Source organism: Oncorhynchus tshawytscha, unplaced genomic scaffold (assembly GCF_018296145.1).
Source record: "Oncorhynchus tshawytscha isolate Ot180627B unplaced genomic scaffold, Otsh_v2.0 Un_contig_6231_pilon_pilon, whole genome shotgun sequence".
NCBI lineage: Eukaryota > Metazoa > Chordata > Actinopteri > Salmoniformes > Salmonidae > Oncorhynchus > Oncorhynchus tshawytscha.
Window position 1 is genome coordinate 29,891 of NW_024609473.1, and position 13,534 is coordinate 43,424.

The 13,534-nt window shown below is 39.0% G+C and overlaps 1 long non-coding RNA gene and 1 pseudogene across 1 annotated transcript; one reads left to right on the forward strand and one right to left on the reverse strand.

The window, feature by feature from the left end:
• Nucleotides 1–1,020: 1,020 nt before the first annotated feature.
• Nucleotides 1,021–3,528, forward strand: LOC121844941. Its single transcript, XR_006082228.1, has 3 exons — nt 1,021–1,241; nt 3,172–3,268; nt 3,412–3,528. It is a non-coding gene; the product is annotated as an uncharacterized LOC121844941 (long non-coding RNA).
• On the reverse strand, nt 1,929–8,197 carry LOC112234794 (annotated as a pseudogene).
• Nucleotides 8,198–13,534: the final 5,337 nt, after the last annotated feature.

The following is a 13,534-nucleotide window of genomic DNA, read 5'->3' on the forward strand; positions in this document are numbered from 1 at the left end:
GACAAGTTAAGACTTTTCCATTTACAGTGTGTGCATAGGACAAGTTAAGACTTTTCCATTTAGCAGTATAGGCGAGACAGTGTGTGCATAGGACAAGTTAAGACTTTTCCATTTAGCAGTATAGGCGAGACAGTGTGTGCATAGGACAAGTTAAGACTTTTCCATTTAGCAGTATAGTCGAGACAGTGTGTGCATAGGACAAGTTAAGACTTTTCCATTTAGCAGTATAGGCGAGACAGTGTGTGCATAGGACAAGTTAAGACTTTTCCATTTAGCAGTATAGGCGAGACAGTGTGTGCATAGGACAAGTTAAGACTTTTCCATTTAGCAGTATAGTCGAGACACAGTGTGTGCATAGGACAAGTTAAGACTTTTCCATTTAGCAGTATAGTCGAGACAGTGTGTGCATAGGACAAGTTAAGACTTTTCCATTTAGCAGTATAGGCGAGACAGTGTGTGCATAGGACAAGTTAAGACTTTTCCATTTAGCAGTATAGTCGAGACAGTGTGTGCATAGGACAAGTTAAGACTTTTCCATTTAGCAGTATAGGCGAGACAGTGTGTGCATAGGACAAGTTAAGACTTTTCCATTTAGCAGTATAGGCGAGACAGTGTGTGCATAGGACAAGTTAAGACTTTTCCATTTAGCAGTATAGGCGAGACAGTGTGTGCATAGGACAAGTTAAGACTTTTCCATTTAGCAGTATAGTTAAGACTTTTCCATTTAGCAGTATAGGCGAGACAGTGTGTAGGACAAGTTAAGACTTTTCCATTTAGCAGTATAGACGAGACAGTGTGTGCATAGGACAAGTTAAGACTTTTCCATTTAGCAGTATAGGCGAGACAGTGTGTGCATAGGACAAGTTAAGACTTTTCCATTTAGCAGTATAGGAGAGACAGTGTGTGCATAGGAAAATAGGAACTGTTAACAGATAAGGAACTGTGGCAGACAACTTGTGACCACTGTGAAACTGATAACAGGGAAAGAGGTCTCCCTACCCGGGGGGAGAAGCCGTTAGGTTCGCAGTAGATTGTGTAACATGTGGCAGGATATGATAAGCAATGGATGTGTAGGAGAATACTTGTAAAAGGTATTGATAGGGTTAGGAGAAGAGGAGGGGCATTGATGACCAAATGTGAGGTATATTACCAAATGTGCATTGTATGATTTTCAGAACGTTCTCTGAATAAATTTCTGACCTATTGCAGACTGGGACTTTGTCTAATTCTTCATTAACCAGGTATTTACAACCCCTGGGAATTATTCAAAGCTTAAGTGATGGTTGAGTTCACAACATTGGGATAAAAATTCTCGTGACAACCATATATATTTCTCACCTCTTCCTCAGAAATGTTACCTCTCCTTTAGGTCTCTCCTTCCTGTTATGCTGCCATCTCTTCGAGTGTGATTTAGCAGCCTAAGTCACATGATTTTATAGAAAATGTCTTTGCATTGGAACTAATTTCCCTCCCTGTTGACTTAATGCATCCGTAATGCATCAAGTTTCTAAGTTTATGCAACATGAGGGAATACATAGATTGTGGTGCATAGAGGATAATGAGGCTTTTTTTCAATTATGAAGAACCATGGTTCTGTGAGGTCCTAAGACTAAGACTAAACAGAATTAACACATGGATTAAGTAAACAATTACATTATGACAACTGCTTGATGGCTGAAATGTGTCCATTGTGAGTGTTACCTATATGTATAGGTAACACTTGATTTGTGAGTGCCTCACATCTTTATCAGAGTCTGTTACTCCTAAAAAATGTAACTCAATTACAACCCCTTTTCCAGTGATCACAAAACAGCTAAATATTCACATACAAGTATCATTCTTAAATGTAGGCTACAATGACAGTAAAATATATCTATTAAATGTAGTTGAACAGGTACAATGCACGACAAAACACAAGTCTCCGAAGTGAGAAGTGGTGATGCGTTTCAATGATTTAGCTAACATCTAATTTACATCTGCAGTCTTCCTTTGAATGTGCCTTGTGGTGTAACACAATTCTTTCCATCTCTCATGACTTGTTTCTACAGTAAGAAGACCATATAGATGTCTTTCTCCAAGTGTTCAGTGTAAATAGTCCAGTGGGGTTCTATCCAGCTAAATACATTATATTGTCCAATGTTCCCTTTGCATACCTTGTATCTCCATCTCCCTATGCCCTGTACTAGTTAGATTATAGCAAGGAAAGGAAGCAGTTAAGGAGATAGGGAGGAATTTTCAGTGGACCTTCATTTTATTGTGTGATGAAATAACTATGACATGAATAACAATAGTTAAATAGTTCATCTCCATTCATCATGCTTCTGAGACAGCAATGTGAGCTGTGACTGTAAATTAATCTTACAGTAGCATATAGCTTTTTAGCTTGACAGGCAGAAATACACTTAACTTTCACCTTTACTGAGGGAACTATTCAATTCTGTGCTCTCAAATGTGCAATACCCAGATCTATCTTTATGTTCATGCTGTAAGTAGTTACGACTAGTATAATACCCAGATCTATCTTTATGTTCATGCTGTAAGTAGTTACGACTAGTATAATACCCAGATCTATCTTTATGTTCATGCTGTAAGTAGTTACGACTAGTATAATACCCAGATCTATCTTTATGTTCATGCTGTAAGTAGTTACGACTAGTATAATACCCAGATCTATCTTTATGTTCATGCTGTAAGTAGTTACGACTAGTATAATACCCAGATCTATCTTTATGTTCATGCTCTAAGTAGTTACGACTAGTATAATACCCAGATCTATCTTTATGTTCATGCTGTAAGTAGTTACGACTAGTATAATACCCAGATCTATCTTTATGTTCATGCTGTAAGTAGTTACGACTAGTATAATACCCAGATCTATCTTTATGTTCATGCTGTAAGTAGTTACGACTAGTATAATACCCAGATCTATCTTTATGTTCATGCTGTAAGTAGTTACGACTAGTATACATGTGCAAGCGTCCTATCCTGTAAATTGTGAATTCATGTCTGGTGTTCTCTAGCTTGGCTGAAGAGCTTGGTTGGTATATGTTTGGTATACTTGGTGTATATAGAGGAAGCTTTAAATATCAAGTAATAAAGTCAAACAACTTGTAGAAGGTACAGCACTGTTAGCTATGGACTCTCATTGAAATTTACATGCATTTACTACAGCTCCCACTGAAGCTCCCAATGCTGCACCAACTGCCATACCGATTGGGCCTCCAACTACTCCCACAATCGCTCCGATTCCGGCACCTGTCCTTAAGCGGTTTGTATTCTCAGCGTTCTTTCTAGCTTCACCTTCCTGTTTTCTCTTCAGCTTCTCTACTTCTTCTTTTAGACGTTCTCCTTCAAACCTTGCCTTCAGTTCTTCCTTCCATCTCTGCGTCTCTGCTCTTCGTTATCTTTCAGGATCCTGTTCTTCTCCTCTTCAATCACTCTCTCAGCCTCCTGGAACATCTCAGTGGTGAAATGACTTCCTCCAGTCATCTCAACCATCTTGTTTATCTTCTCAAGGAGCTCAGGGACCTGGGAGGGATTGTGATCTTTGTTTTTGAAGACATGATATCCCCCATTACATTTGGCAATTAAACTTTCTAGATCTGGATTTCCATGCAGGAAGTCTTCAATTGTTACATCATCAAGAAGGTCTCCATGTGTGAAGAGAACCATGGTGTATTTGGATGCTTCATCACCAAATAATGTCTGAATCATCTCCACAGTTTTCTGTTCCTCTTCAGTGAATCTTCCCAGCTTGAGAACAACCAGGAACACATGGGGACCAGGAGCGGAGTAAAACAGGCACTGTGAGATCTCTTTCAGTGCCGCCTCCTGTGTTAACTTGGTGTCAAACAAGCCTGGTGTGTCGATGACAGCTACATGTTGCCCTCCCACCTCTCCTCTTTTCTTTTCACATGTTGATGTCACAGAAGTAGAGGACATTTTTGATTTAAAAGCTTTTGTCCCCAGGATGGTGTTTCCTGTTGCGCTCTTCCCAGCTCCAGTCTTCCCAACCAGAACAATCCGGACCTTTTTATTTTGTTCTGTTGGATAAGAAGGAAATGTTGTTACTGTAGAAAGAAGTCTGGTGTTGATGTTCTTTCTGTTTGGTCACCTTACAGAACAGCTACTAAACATGTTCAGTCTCACATTGCTTCTTAGATATTGATGGTTTATATAATATAAACTGTAACCAAATTAGCAATGACATTATCCATAAATTAAGCGACCATCATAGATTCAGTTTATGAAATTTTATCAATAATTTAAAAAAACATTTTAGTTGGTGCAAACCCATAAAAAAACTAAACTTATTTTTGTAAATTAGTTTTGTTTTTTATATTTATAAGTTTCCATCTCTGTCTTCTTGTAGCCTACATACAGTGAAGTGTAGAGTAAGTTCTCACCGGTCATGTTTGGGTTTTGGAGCGCTGTCAAGTTCTTCCCAGGTCTAGTGTTCCCAACCGGAACAATCAGCGTCTCTGTTGGATAAACATGAAATGTTACTGTAGAAGTGTGACGTTGATCTGTAGAGAGAAGTGTGATGTTGATCTGTAGAGAGAAGTGTGATGTTGATCTGTAGAGAGAAGTGTGATGTTGATCTGTAGAGAGAAGTGTGATGTTGATCTGTAGATAGAAGTGTGATGTTGATCTGTAGAGGAGAGAAATGTGATGTTGATCTGTAGAGAGAAGTGTGATGTTGATCTGTAGATAGAAGTGTGATGTTGATCTGTAGAGTGAAGATTGATGTTGATCTGTAGAGGAGAGAAGTGTGATGTTGATCTGTAGATAGAAGTGTGATGTTGATCTGTAGAGAGAAGTTTGATGTTGATCTGTAGAGGAGAGAAGTGTGATGTTGATCTGTAGAGGAGAGAAATGTGATGTTGATCTGTAGATAGAAGTTTGATGTTGATCTGTAGATAGAAGTGTGATGTTGATCTGTAGAGTGAAGATTGATGTTGATCTGTAGAGGAGAGAAGTGTGATGTTGATCTGTAGAGGAGAGAAATGTGATGTTGATCTGTAGAGGAGAGAAGTGTGATGTTGATCTGTAGATAGAAGTGTGATGTTGATCTGTAGAGTGAAGATTGATGTTGATCTGTAGAGGAGAGAAGTGTGATGTTGATCTGTAGAGGAAAGGAGTGTGATATTGATCTGTAGAGGAGAGAAGTGTGATGTTGATCTGTAGAGGATTGAAGTGTGATGTTGATCTGTAGAGGATTGAAGTGTGATGTTGATCTGTAGAGGAGAGAAGTGTGATGTTGATCTGTAGAGGAAAGAAGTGTGATGTTGATCTGTAGAGGAGAGAAGTGTGATGTTGATCTGTAGAGGAGAGAAGTGTGATGTTGATCTGTAGAGGAAAGGAGTGTGATATTGATCTGTAGAGGAGAGAAGTGTGATGTTGATCTGTAGAGGAGAGAAGTGTGATGTTGATCTGTAGAGGAGAGAAGTGTGATGTTGATCTGTAGAGGAGAGAAGTGTGATGTTGATCTGTAGAGGAAAGAAGTGTGATGTTGATCTGTAGAGGAGAGAAGTGTGATGTTGATCTGTAGAGGAAAGAAGTGTGATGTTGATCTGTAGAGGAAAGAAGTGTGATGTTGATCTGTAGAGGAGAGAAGTGTGATGTTGATCTGTAGAGGAAAGAAGTGTGATGTTGATCTGTAGAGGAGAGAAGTGTGATGTTGATCTGTAGAGGAAAGAAGTGTGATGTTGATCTGTAGAGGAAAGAAGTGTGATGTTGATCTGTAGAGGATTGAAGTGTGATGTTGATCTGTAGAGGAAAGGAGTGTGATATTGATCTGTAGAGGAGAGAAGTGTGATGTTGATCTGTAGAGGAAAGAAGTGTGATGTTGATCTGTAGAGGAAAGAAGTGTGATGTTGATCTGTAGAGGAAAGAAGTGTGATGTTGATCTGTAGAGGAGAGAAGTGTGATGTTGATCTGTAGAGGAGAGAAGTGTGATGTTGATCTGTAGAGGAGAGAAGTGTGATGTTGATCTGTAGAGGAAAGAAGTGTGATGTTGAATTTATTATGGATAAATGAATAAACAATATCCCCATTTTAAATAGAATTGTAACTAAGTAAACTTATACTCTGTTTTATAAGTGATTAACAATATGAGTTCATAAGAAGGGATTGTGTGACACGGACAAGGAGTAATAAAAAGTTAATGAACACCATTCCAACTAGGAAGAAACGAATGGGTTGTGGACTGTGAAAACACATAAGGTCGTTAGCCTATGGTTGAACCTACAGAAACATGGCTCTGGGGTTTTTAGATAAGGCAGTGAGTGCATTCCTAGGTTTTCTGTTAATTAAAACTGTCAAATCAGTGGTGGTCGATAATGTTGAGGGGTCAAAAGTTATCTGAGGGTATGTTAGTAAGTTAGAATGAACTTTTCACCTTTGTCCCGGTCGAGAGGAGGGGATTCTGTTAAAGCAATGAAATGACGTCATTATCTGTATATAAACTGCTGCACGTTATTAAGTGGGAGCGCGCTCCGATAATAAATTCTATTACCTATTATTGAAAGACTGGTCTGCGTCTATTTTATGCAAACAAGAAATCTTACAAATTCCCATAAAATAGATTAAGGGCTTTCAATTAATGAAAGCACATTGGCATAATTAAATTACAGTAACAGATGTTGATCTGTAGAGAGAAGTGTGATGTTGATCTGTTGAGGAGAGAAGTGTGATAATGGTCTGTAGAGGAAAGAAGTGTGATAATGATCTGTAGAGAGAAGTGTGATGTTGATCTGTTGAGGAGAGAAGTGTGATGTTGATCTGTAGAGGAGAGAAGTGTGATGTTGATCTGTTGAGGAGAGAAGTGTGATGTTGATCTGTAGAGAGAGAAGTGTGATGTTGATCTGTAGAGGAGAGAAGTGTGATGTTGATCTGTAGAGGAGAGAAGTGTGATGTTGATCTGTAGAGGAGAGAAGTGTGATGTTGATCTGTAGAGGAGAGAAGTGTGATGTTGATCTGTAGAGGAGAGAAGTGTGATGTTGATCTGTAGAGGAGAAGTGTGATGTTGATCTGTATAAATAAGTATGATCTTACAGAACTAAAACTACATTTTCAGCTTGCTCTCTAGCTTCACCTTCTTGGTTCCTCGTCAGCTTTTCTCCTTCAAACTTTGCCTTGAGTTCCTCCATCTCTCTGCATCTCAGCTCTTCATTCTCTTTCAGGATCCTCTCTTTCTCTTGTTCAGTCTCTCTCTCTGCCTCTTGGAACATCTCAGTGGTGTAGTATCTTCCTCCGTTCATCTTCACCATCATGTTAATCTTCTCAAGCAGCTCAGTGACCCGGGAGGGATTCTGATCTTTGTTTTTGTAGACATGATATCCCCCATTACATTTGGCAATTAAACGTTCCAGATCTGGATTTCCATGCAGGAAGTCTTCTATTGTTACACCATCAAGAAGGTCTCCATGTGTGAAGAGAACCATGGTGTATTTGGATGCTTCATCACCAAATAATGTCTGAATCATCTCCACAGTTTTCTGTTCCTCTTCAGTGAATCTTCCCAGCTTGAGAACAACCAGGAACACATGGGGACCAGGAGCGGAGAAAAGCAGGCACTGTGATATCTCTTTCAGTGCCTTATCTCGTGTTAACTTTGTTTCAAACAAGCCTGGTGTGTCGATAACAGCTGCACTTTGCCCTCTCATCTCTCCTTTTTTCTTATCCAATGTTGATGTCACAGAAATAAAGGCCATTTTGGATTTAAAAGCTTTTGTCCCCAGGATGGTGTTTCCTGTTGCGCTCTTCCCAGCTCCAGTCTTCCCAACCAGAACAATCCGGACCTTTTTATTTTGTTCTGTTGGATAAGAAGGAAATGTTGTTACTGTAGAAAGAAGTCTGGTGTTGATGTTCTTTCTGTTTGGTCACCTTACAGAACAGCTACTAAACATGTTCAGTCTCACATAACTTAGACCTACATTGATGATCTATAGAATATTAACTGTAACCAAATTAACGATGACATTATCCATAAATGAAGCTACAATCATGCATTAATTTAATTAAAAATATATTAATAATTTAACAAAGCATAATTATTTGGTGCAAACCCATAAAAACTAAACACATTTTTGTAAATGTATTCATAAGTTTCCATCTCTGTCTTCTTGTAGCCTACATACAGAGAAATGTAGAGTAAGTTCTCACCGGTCATGTTTGGGTTTTGGAGCGCTGTCAAGTTCTTTCCCAGGTCTAGTGTTCCCAACCGGAACAATCAGCGTCTCTGTTGGATAAACATGAAATGTTACTGTAGAGAGAAGTGTGATGTTGATCTGTAGAGAGAAGTGTGATGTTGATCTGTAGAGGAGAGAAGTGTGATGTTGAACTGTAGAGAGAAGTGTGATGTTGATCTGTAGAGAGAAGTGTGATGTTGATCTGTAGAGAGAGAAGTGTGATGTTGAACTGTAGAGAGAAGTCTGATGTTGATCTGTAGAGAGAAGTGTGATGTTGATCTGTAGAGGAGAGAAGTGTGATGTTGATCTGTAGAGAGAAGTCTGATGTTGATCTGTAGAGAGAAGTCTGATGTTGATCTGTAGAGAGAAGTCTGATGTTGATCTGTAGAGAGAAGTCTGATGTTGATCTGTAGAGAGAAGTCTGATGTTGATCTGTAGAGAAGTCTGATGTTGATCTGTAGAGAGAAGTCTGATGTTGATCTGTAGAGAGAAGTCTGATGTTGATCTGTAGAAATAAGTGTGGTCTTACAGAACTGAAGCTACATTTTCAGTCTTACATTTTGTCTACAAAAAATTAAAAATAGCTGTTATCTACAGATAACCTCCAAAATAAAGGAAACACTATTGACAGAGCTGTTATTGTCCATTCCTTGCCTACCCACCAAGTTTATACATTTGGTAAATATCTCAGTGTCTTACTGTCTTGGGTAGAACACCAGTTGAAAAGTTTCAATAGAATCCATAATGTGTGGGACACATACAAAGAGTCTAAAAGACTGAACAAGAGAGAAGCAAGGGAAATTACATCTGAAAGAAAGTTGGGGAGACAACCAAGCTTCCATGTAAGTTCTGAATTTCTCAGAAACCCTAATAACAAACAGGAGTTTTTCAAAATGTCAACACAGAAGGTGTATGCCAATGAATCTATGCTACAACTGATGAGTCTGTGGTCTGAATGCTGGAATGGGACTAGGAAGAGGCAGACAATAGTATGCCTTCATCTTAAAAATGCACTTCAAAAGGGTACACAGACCATTATAAATGCAACAACTGATACAGGCATCTTTGTCCTCCTTGCTGGTCTGTTCTACTATCTTACCAAGAATGATCCAACCATAAAGTGGTGTGTTGCTATTGGTATGGGAAAAAACTACTAGGAGATTTTCATCAACACCATCTACGAGAAGCTTGGAAATGCACAAGAGTTTGGCTTAATCAGGTTTCCACGCATTTACAGGTTATGATACAACCTCACAGTTTCATGGAAAGGACAAAAAGACAGCTTGGAGTGCAGAAGTCATTTCCAGAGGGTCAATTCCACGGTAACAGAAATAGTTCGAATCCGCTTTTTGTTTCAGTTTATGCCAAACAAAAACAAAACATACACCACTTCAGCCGACACTTGGCATTGCGCATTGTGATTTTAGGCTTGTGTGCGGCTGCTCGGCCATGGAAACCCATTTCATGAAGCTCCCAACGAATAGTTATTTTGTGGATGTTGTTTCCAGAGGCAGTTTGGAACGCAGTAGTGAGTGTTGCAACCGAGGACAGACCTTTTGAATTATATATATATATTTTTTTACATGCGACACACTTCAGCACTTGGCAATCCCGTTCTGTGAGCTTTTGTGGCCTAACACTTTGTGGCCGAGCCATTGTTGCTCCTAGACATTTCCACTTCAATAACAGCACTTACAGTTGACCGTGGCAGGTTTAGCAGGGCAGAAATTTTACAAACTGATTTATTGGAAAGGTGGCATCCTATGACTGTGCCACATTGAAAGTCACTGGGCGCTTCAGTAAGGCCATTCTACTGCCAATGTTTATATACAGTATGTATTCATTTCTGCTCGATTTTATACACCTGTCAGCAACGTGTGTGACTGAAATAGCTGAATCCACTCATTTGAAGGGGTGTCCACATACTTTTGTATATATAGTGTACAGTGGGGAAAAAAGTATTTAGTCAGCCCCCCACTGTGCAAGTTCTCCCACTTAAAAAGATGAGAGGCCTGTAATTTCATCATAGGTACACTTCAACTATGACAGACAAAATGAGAAAGTTTTTTGTTTACGCTTATCCTCAAGAGGGTGTCGACAAAACCACCAGTATCATAACCCCACATTATATTAAAAGGGACCTACCATTAGCTGCACAGAGTCGCATTAAGAGCAATCCCATGCAGCCAGGCTTACATGTTCTAAACACTGAAATGTGAGATGTACTTCCATCTCAATTAGGCTGATAGAAATTCTAATTATTTCGCTTAATGATTTTCAATTTGACTGTCATTATTTGTATATAGCTCACACTTTCTCGTTCTGAACTCTAACGGCTTGATCACACCGACAGTAGTTCCAAAGTGACACAAGCATCATCATCTGGATATGTGTGCAAACAAAAGTTCAACATTCACCTTCTGCCACCGCCTACCCATACAGCTTCTATAGCGTCTACCCATACAGTTTCTATCAAGCCGTCTACCCATACAGTTTCCACAGTTTCTATCAAGCCGTCTACCCATACAGTTTCTTGACGCATACATTACCCGGTAATTACCCCAACATATGCACCACATAGAACGCACTGTAACTGCCCATACATTTTGCAAAACAATGCACCACATGCAAGGCAAAACGCAGCATTCATATCCCCGAGCTGACAAGGTACAAATCTGTCGTTCTGCCCCTGAACAGGCAGTTAACCCACTGTTCCTAGGTCGTCATTAAAAATAAGAATTTGTTCGTAACTGACACTGCCTAGTTAAATAAAGGTCAAATAAAAAATTCCATTGGAAATGAATGCACTTCTGGTGTACCAAAATACAAGACCTGTCGGTGTGATCGAGGTGTAACACGAGCTGGATGGGTGTGGCTTCCTGACAATGCTCACAAGAGCAGCTCCTCACCATTTGACAGCTCTAACAGTTACACCGCCAAATCATCATCTATGCAGGGCATCACTGGTTAGGGCTTGATCTGATTAAATCAAAGCTTGTTTCACACAAATGTTTGTAAACAATGTAAACAAACACTGTATAGCCTCAAAACATGGTTACAACTATACATTTGATATCAGTCCATCCATAGCCCTGTCTATGAATTTGAGAGTGGTTATATTTCTCCAGTCCCATCCCTTAGTCTTTAGGGAAACGGGGCAGGGAAGACACTTTGTTATGGTTTCAATAAAGGATTTTAGTTTTAAAAGGGTTAGAGAGCTTTTATAGTGCAGCTTTTATAAGTACAGAATGTGTATTAGATATTTAAGTCCATATTAGTTCTGTTTTAGGAATGTGCATAATGCCTACATCATAACACCTTCATCATAATGTCAGCATCACTATATTTACACATGACATGTATTCATTAGTTACTCTTGTTACATTAAACATATTACATATAGCTTTGTCTAAAATAAACTGCATATGCAGTCTTTCCAAAAGTGTCACAGATATTAAACTTTGTCATACTCGATTTTTGAATGTCAAAATGTAAAGAACACCCATTTTTTTTATATGAAAACATGCAACAAGAATGTGGTTCAGGCTTGTATCTTGTAATAGTAACTTTATAGATGTCCTTACCTTTGAATGCCTGCTGAGTTGGGTATCATACATATACAAGGGCGATGCAGCTGCCGTTTTATAACATGCCAAGTTGTACTTCATGACGTGATCTTGGAAGGTTTCTGTTTTTAGTCAGGTGATTTCTTGTCAACCCTGGTTTGAGTTCCTGCACAACATTGCTGACTCACACATGGGCTGCGGGTGATTTATACTTATTTGCATTCGTTTTGACTTACACTTGTATGTTGACTTCTCTATTGATGTTTTTAAGTTTTCGCCGTCTTTTCATAGCGGATGTACAATCTTTGCGAATTGAATTATGGGGAGTTTCAGGCCCGGGAGTGAACATAATTGTACACTCACAAAGCTGACTAAACGCGGGCTGAGGGTCTTACGTTGTAAACTTCCCTTGCTTGGCTAATAATTTGGACCACCTTCCAAAATGGCGACTGCGATACCCCAAGGGCATAAGGCGAGGGTAAGTGGACGACGGTGTGTCTTTTTAAGTGTTTGGACCGCAGCCATAATCTTACAACACCCGGATAGGTATTTCATATTTCAGTTTACCACATCATAATAGTGCCATCTGGATGACTTGCACGCAACCATTAGTTGATGCAATGCAATGCTTGCACATCTACTCGGACAAAAGACCATGCTCTCCACTGCATGATAAATCATAGATCACTGAGTCCCTTTCTAGTCAGTCACGGGATTTCTTGTATAACCACTGTTTCTCTGCTACAGCCTTGGGCAGCATTTCAGAAGCAATGTATGATGGGAAATGTTGTTATACACTGCCTTTTTTTGTGTCCATTTATGTATGTAAAGAAACAAATGTGTCAACAACCTAATATTGTTAATCATTCAGGTTGTCAGTGAAATCATTTAAATAGTAGCCTTACATAGTGATAGAATAATTTGTATGTTTTAAGGCTATAAAAATGGATTTTATCAAACAAATGACCATTCATTGTGTAACAATGAGCCTTGGGATTGCAACCAGAGGAAGATTGTCAAAGGTGAACGATTCATTTTATTGCAATTTGTGATTTTGTTAAGCCTGTGCTGGTTGAAATAGTATTTTGGTATGGGGCTCTGTCCTCAGATAATCGCATCGTATTCTTTCGCAGTAAATCCTTTTTTAAATCTGACAACGCAGTTGGATTATCAAGATTCTAGACTTTTGAACCACGTGAGCCACTTCTATTATCAGGAATGTTTAATATGACTATTTATGTAGCACTGTGGCTGTATGTTGTCTAATTTAATCCCACTAACGGGATCTGTGCGCAGAGAAGTTAAGGAGAAATGTATCTTTAATTGTGTGTTTAACACTTGCATCTTTTATTAATGTTTATGATGAGTATTTCTGTAATTTGATATGGCTCTCTGCACTTTCACCGGATGTTTGTTTGAGACAATGCATTTCTGAACATAACGCACCAATTTCAAATGAGGTGTTTGGACATAAAGATAAACTTTATCGAACAATACACACATTTATTGTCTACATGGAGTCCTGTGAGTGCCATCCGGTGAAGATCATCAAATGTTAGTGATTAATCTTAACGCTATTTCTGTATTTTGTGACACCTCTCCTTCTTTGGAAAATGGCTTTATGTTTTTCTGTGGCTAGGCGCTGACCTAACATAATCGCAAGGTGTGCTTTCACCGTAAAGCCTTTTTGAAATCAGACACTGTGGCTGGATTAACGAGAAGTTTATCTTTAATATGGTGTATAATATTTGTATGCTTGAGGAATTCTAATTATGA